The 6,464-nt window shown below is 47.5% G+C and overlaps 1 long non-coding RNA gene across 1 annotated transcript; it reads right to left on the bottom strand.

The window, feature by feature from the left end:
- Positions 1-786: 786 nt before the first annotated feature.
- On the bottom strand, positions 787-4,917 carry LOC310889005. Its single transcript, XR_014576313.1, has 3 exons — positions 4,744-4,917; positions 2,116-2,167; positions 787-1,197 (listed from the first exon to the last, which is right to left on the bottom strand). It is a non-coding gene; the product is annotated as an uncharacterized lncRNA (long non-coding RNA).
- Positions 4,918-6,464: the final 1,547 nt, after the last annotated feature.

The following is a 6,464-nucleotide window of genomic DNA, read 5'->3' as shown; positions in this document are numbered from 1 at the left end:
TGCCATCAGGTGGAGGGAGGTGATCCTGCCCCTCTACTCAGCCCTGTTGAGGCTACACCAGAGAGCTGGGTCCAGTTCTCGGCTTTCTAATATGATAGGGGCATGGACATCCTGGGGAGAGCCCAGGGGAAGGACCATGAATACGATGAAGGGACTGGAGCATCTCTTCTGTGAGGAAAGGCTGAGATCAGGGATTGTTCAGCCTGGAGAAGAGAAGGCAGAAGGGGATTTTACGAACACGTATAAATACCTGAAGGGAGGCTGAAAGATGGAGCCAGGCTCTTGTCAGTGGTGCCTAGTGCCAGGAGAAGAGGCTCTGTGCACAAACTGGACACAGGAGGCTCCCTCTGAACACCAGGAGCGCGGCTTTGCTGTGCAGGTGAGGAGCAGTGGCACAGAAGCCTGGAGTTGTTTTTGAGTCTCCCTCCTTAGGGACCTCCAAAATCTGCCTGGGCACAGTCCTGGGCACCCTGCTCTTGGTGGCCCTGCTGGACCAGGGGTTGGAGCAGGTGCCTCCAGAGGTCCCTGCCAGCCTCAGCCCTTCTGTGATTCTAAAAAAGTGTATTTTTATTGTACTGTTCTTTTTCCTTCTATTTCTGTCTTCTGTCTAAATTGTAGGCTGGTGCAGCATAGATTGGTTGCCTTTTATGCTGAGGTACATAATTCTTGCTTAATAAACACTAATGGTATAAAAGTGAATCATATGTGACAATTCTTCACTCTTATTCCTGTAGAGAACAAGAACCCTCAGGAAACAGCATTTACCAAAACAAACCTTTCTGCAGTGATAGCTGCTGTCACAGTTACACTTTGTGAGGACAGGGTCTCACAAGCAGGTTCCATCATGAATATTTCTGTGTACTGCCCCATCGCCACTAGTGCTGCATCGTTGGCTCAGGCACAGAGATAAGATGAAATCTGGTGATGGGTGAGTGCTACATCACAATCTGTTCTTCACAATCTGTTCTTTAATTCTGTACATGATTTAAAAATTGAAGCCTTTTTAGGGAAAACTCACTCCATACTTTTAATGAGTTTCATACAATGCTCTTGATACACAGGGAAAATAAGCTGGAAAATTCTCTCCTTGCGGACTGTCTGTCGTTCTTGTCTCATGAGGTGCAAATGTGTGCTGTTCACAGTTACTTTCACAGAAAGTCAAATAGGACTGTGTGCCACACTTAGTGGCTGATTTTCCTGAAAAAGAAGGGAACACTTCACTCTCACTAGATTTCTCTTTTCTTTAGAAGCCTACCCATGCCCAAAACACCCATGCCCACGCTGGTGCCTCAGTGAGGGGGCGCAAACATCCGAACCCTGCACTGGATGGTGATGGGGAAGAGCATTTTCTCGGGTTGCCCCTTGCAGGAAAAGGCGTTTGGAGCAGGGAACAGCAAAAGGACACGGCTGCCCACCCTCCCTAGTGCCCCTGCTGGGCATTAACTAAACTCGGGCTCTAGTTCCCCGAGTGGGAGCAGGGTCCCGGTTTCCTCCCTCCCCTCCGGCAGCGCCGGTGCCGCACGGCAGGGCAAGAGCCCCCTCTGCTGCTCTCCTCCAGGAAACGAGTTTCCGGAGAAAAACAGGCTTTTTCAGCTGCCGCCGGCGTTCTTGGGCTCAGCCGTTTTTGTTTTTGGGGGGAATATTAGAGCCCAGCATCCCTCCTGTGGGAGGGATGGCGAGCGGGTTTGGCCGCCCCTCTCCCCGAGGAGATGGGCGAGGGGCCATACGACCACCCTAAAAACGCTTTTTTCCACTGTGCCCGCTGCTGCCCGGCCGTGCCACAGCTTCTTGTCCCCTCACAGGGGTCAAGTGGCAATTTTCTGCCCCTGCCCTGCTGCTGCCAGCGGTGCCAGGATGGGAGCAGTGGCAGGGCGCACTGTGTGTGGATAGCCCCTCGCGCCAGCCTGTGCTGCTGTGAAAGGTGGGCAGATCGACAGCCCTAATTTAGGGTGTTAGCGGGAAGCCAAGGTGCCATTCAATCAGAACACAATCAATTTTCACATCTGGGGGCAGACAAAAGGGCAAAACTCAACAGCCATTGTCCCAGCCCTATGGTGGCAAAGGACTGCAGCAGTTCTGCTTATGGAGGATCACTTAAAAGATCGGGTCACTTACTTCATGCATGGGCAGGGACACCCATCTCCACCATCATCACTGTGCTCTTGCCCTTCATAGGCAGTACAAGGAGAGAAAAGATATTTCAGTTTGGGTGAGCTTGGTTCTCATGTGCTAGTGTACAAAGTCACTCCAGGGTGATTCCTCTGGCAAGTGGACGTGCGCTGATGAGTCCGGCAAGCAGAAGAGGTCAAACCAGGAAATACACTTTCTCCTCTGCCTCCCTGAACAAGCTGCAGTCCTGCCTCAGAGGAAAATGTTTTTGTTTTGTTTTTGTTTTTTAAATATTTTCTTTCCCAGTCATGAACAGTAAAAACAATCTGTTCTTACTGAGCTTCTTTGTCATTTTGTAATAGCTTTGGTTCTTTATCTTGATGCATTTTGATGCAAGTGACAAATTTGGGTAGCACTTGTCCCTGAAATAGACTAAAATCAGAAAGACAAGTGTTTCATCTATCTCCAGCAGAGGCCAGTGGATGTTTCAGATTAGGACCCCTTCCCAAATCATGTCCCACATGCTGCCTGGAGCCCTGGGGGAGCCCACCCATGGTGGCACCTGGCACAGGTTTTCAGCCGGTCCCACCCCATTGTGCTGCAAAGGCCTCCGCTCTTTCACAGCCCTCTCCGCAGATGTGTTTCTTTTCCTGCAGTTCTGCTTTGCACTTTCCTTTCTGACACCGAGTTTTGCATTTGTCAGTGCATAAATAGACCCGGGATTGTAAAAATATTCTGCTTGGCAGCTGGGCTTGGCAGTTCCAATCAATTAGGACCATTAGTCATGATGGGATGGAGAAAGCGTCCCAGGCCCGAGGCGTATAAATGTTCTCAGGGCCCAAAAATTCCCTTGGCAGCCCAAGCCCTGAGCAATTCAGTCTGCTTAAATTTCTCTGTTTTTCAGTGTGCCTGTGCTGGTCTGGTGTGGTTTGCCTCACATGTCTAGGGCAAGTGGGACCTCAAGAGCTGTTTCTGCGGTGCTGAGAAGGCATTTATGAACCTTGGGACCTGAGGATTGAAAAGGTGAGCAGCAGGGACAGGAGAGAGGAGGTTGAGCTGTTCTGTGGGCATGAATGGGCAGCCTGATGTGTGATGGAGAGGCACCCACACCATGGTCATAGGCAGTCTTCATGACTGTAACAAAAGTGGCACTTTTACCTCAACGTCACCTGCTGGTCTTCTGCAATGATGTAAGGTCCAGCTCAGACAGGCCAAGGATGGAAAGCACCATAGGAAACACAGCAACATGAAGAAACATGGGTGGCAATCCATGAGAGCTCACCTGTTCCCTCTGGCTAATCACTGATCCCTAGCACTGGTTTTAGAAGCACTTAGCGTGCCAGTGCGACACATGGCAAACAAATACAAGCTGTTTCTCAGGACTCTGCTGACAGCAACCTCACAAGTAAATAACAACCAAGATAACTCGCTGTTTACTCACACGCCTTTCACAGCCTCAGGCACAAGGAGAAGAGGTGCTACCCACAGCTATCTGCCCACCCAGAGCTGAGCAGCACAAGCATGGCACCACCACCTTGTGTTAGTCCATCTCAGCTGCTGCATGGTATGCAGGGAGAGACCAGCACAGAAATAAATGCATCACCCAGCAGCCACGGGTGCCTTGGTTTCACTTGGCAGCAGAGGCAGCCTGTGAAGCCCTGGCTTGGTTTCCCCCAGCTGGGCTGCCTGACCTGGCACCAGCTCTGGCACCAGCCTTCAGAAACAGCCCTGGGCACAGCAGGCTGCAGCGGTGATTAAGACGAGGACAGAACAGCTCAAAGTTGTCAGCTGGCTCCATGCAGGGTGTAGCTCTGAATTTAACACATACAAGGGTCAACAAGAAAAAATAAAGCTTTCTTTGTCCCAGATCTGCCTGCACTGCTGTGTGTGGGTGCCTGACCAGCACAGACAGCGCACTGTGCACTCAGGTCTGTCTGCATTACATACACGTACTGAGAGCTGATCTTTGGTAACAGACCTTAAAACATTACTTTGAGAAGACCACTCTGCTGGGGATGGTGTTCTGGACCAGCAGCTGTCTTACTGCTCTGCTGAATAGGTGGTTCAATGCCATCTTGCAGCCAGGTTAGCGTCCAGCTAGGAGGACACGCAGGCATGGCTGCACCCTGATCTCTGCTGCATTTCCCAGTTTGGTCACTGCACGAACCCCTTCTCCTGTTCCCAAGACAGATCCTACAGTTCCTGTGTCTTAGAAAGCCCAAGCCCAAAATTTTATTCATGGGATTCAGACAACTGTTTCTGATCACTTAGCAGATTAATCTGAATGGGATCCACCCTCCTGGTTGCTAACAGCAGGCTACCTTATAAGCATCTTCAGCTAAAATTCATAACAGATTTATTCACTGGAGTTAGGTGCTTTCCCAGCTCTGCTTCTTGCCCAAAAAGCATGCTTAAAATAAACATTTTTCTCTCTGTCATTGTGAGATATATTTGACCTACCCTTACTTCTTTCCCCCAACAAGGATTTCTACTTTGTGTTCCTGTATTGTGAGCATTTGTCTTCTTTGTTAGCTCCTGCTTCACCTTCACTAACCCCTGGATTGCTTACTTGCCCAACAAATATATGGGTCTCATTTACCTTTTACGGTAACCAAAAATGAAATTATTGATTACCTGTTTCCTTCAGGACACATTGTTAAACTGCTTCACTTCCAAACCAGAGAAACTGCGCAGAGCAGAAAATCCCCCTGAAAATGTAAAAAGGTCAATGGTGCATTTGATGACATGAGTGCTTATGAAGCCACATAATTCATCATTTGTTACTACAGAATTCGTTCCTATGGGGATTAGCATTTGCCAATAAATATACCATATGCTGGATTCTGTATGGAGATTTTTTAAGCTACCTTACTAAGTCATTAAGGCTCTCCCATGACAACTATGACCAAAATGGGCCAAGCCCACCAGGGTTCCCTAGACCAGTGAAGCATGTGGGTTAAAGGATGAAGTCATGTCTCACTCGTGTACCAATCCTTCAGTGAGACATTTACAATTAAATAGTTTGCTTGTGACTTGTCTGTTGGGAAGAACTATTACCCCTCTGTGAGGACATGGATTTAACCTTTCCTTCCCTCCAGAATTTGGGGAAAGGAGAAAGAGCATAGAGGAAGGTACAGAGGAGTTTGAGCAGCAATCAGTGGCCGTGGCAGCTCAGGCTCCAACACGATCCATGCAGATCTAAGGGGGGTTTTTTGCAGTTTCTATCAAAATGTATATTAGTTTTCAAATCAAAAGACTAAATTAATTAATTAATTAATTAATATAATTCTCTAAAGTTGGCCTCTCATAGGAAGGGCTCGTGAGTTCCACCTTCACGCTGCCAGAGGTCTTTCCTCACCAAAGTTGCCTGAAGGTCTGGAGAAGAAACAGCCTTTCCAGCAGCAGGGAGCTGTGAGACAGACACACACACGCCCCCAGCAGGCTACGCCAACCTGCTGAGAACATGTTTTTGCAGATGATGAGAAAGAATTGAACTGCTTCTTTGGATCTCAGCTGTCTCCCTGGCTCCTAAGGAGCTCAGTGCCTCCGTCACCTCCGGCCAGCCTCTGCTGGTCAAAGCTCACAGCCTGCCCAAGCATATGCAGACACAAGCACCTTTGCAAAACTGTTTGCTTTTGATATAAAAACATTAAATATATGCACACCCAACACCCGGGGGGCTGAACGACAGCCTGGAGCCCATAACTGGAAACGAGCTCCCTGAAGGAGCAGGGATCCTGGGGGCAGGTCTGCGGCAAGTGGGAAGCACTGAGGGTCTCTGGAAATGCAAGGCATTACTTAATTGCAGAACACTGGGAAAAATTCCCAGTGTAGCTGAAAATTAATGACAAAATTCCCATGGACTTCATTTGAAGGAGTATTTGGCTCACACGACATAGTACAGATGGCTAAATTTCTTCAGGATGGATACAGTGTAAATGACTAAATAAGAGAGCAAAATAGCAAAATAAAATAATAATAACAATAATAAAAAGTAAAAGTAATAGTAATGTATATTTTCTAAAGAAATCTTGGAATGGGTGCTCAAAAGAGGTATAAAGTTAAGCTTTTGCCTTCTTCAGAAACTTTTTGTCCTCAGTTTAACTTCCTGTTTGCTCTAACACAGAGATTTCCTAAAGCAAATTAAGCTAACACTGACACACAAACATCCAGCTCACATCATATCGAGGTGAATACATGAACTTCCTGCAAAATCACATACAGCTGCTTCTCCTTACCCGCTAAGTAGAATCCATGTAAAAACTAGCAGAAGCTTAGCTATATTAGAAAAAATATTAGAAATAATTTTATTTCTTTTATTTTTATTAGAAATAGAGTTAGAAACAGAAAAAAAA

The sequence above is a fragment of the Anser anser genome (genome assembly GCF_964211835.1).
Source record: "Anser anser genome assembly, chromosome: Z".
NCBI lineage: Eukaryota > Metazoa > Chordata > Aves > Anseriformes > Anatidae > Anser > Anser anser.
Note: the sequence above shows the minus strand (reverse complement) of the source record. Positions and strands in the feature narration are given on the sequence as shown.